Below are 221 nucleotides of genomic sequence, written 5' to 3'. Positions count from 1 at the left end.
CGGGGTGCCGGCGCGCGGTCGTTGCCGCTGGAGCCGGCAGCTGGCAGCGCCCGCGTCTCCCTGGACCGTCTTCGCTTGGGCTTGCAAAGCGCCAGAGCCCGTGACCTCCTGCCAGGGCTTTGCTCCTTCTCGCCCATGACGTCTCTGGGAGGAGGAACAGCCATCTTCCCCCTTTGTTCGGCTCCTCCCAGCCGCGGCTCCGGGCGCCGCGGGCGCGCGAA

The sequence above is a fragment of the Pygoscelis adeliae genome, unplaced genomic scaffold (assembly GCF_000699105.1).
Source record: "Pygoscelis adeliae isolate BGI_AS28 unplaced genomic scaffold, ASM69910v1 Scaffold358, whole genome shotgun sequence".
Lineage (NCBI taxonomy): Eukaryota > Metazoa > Chordata > Aves > Sphenisciformes > Spheniscidae > Pygoscelis > Pygoscelis adeliae.
Note: the sequence above shows the minus strand (reverse complement) of the source record.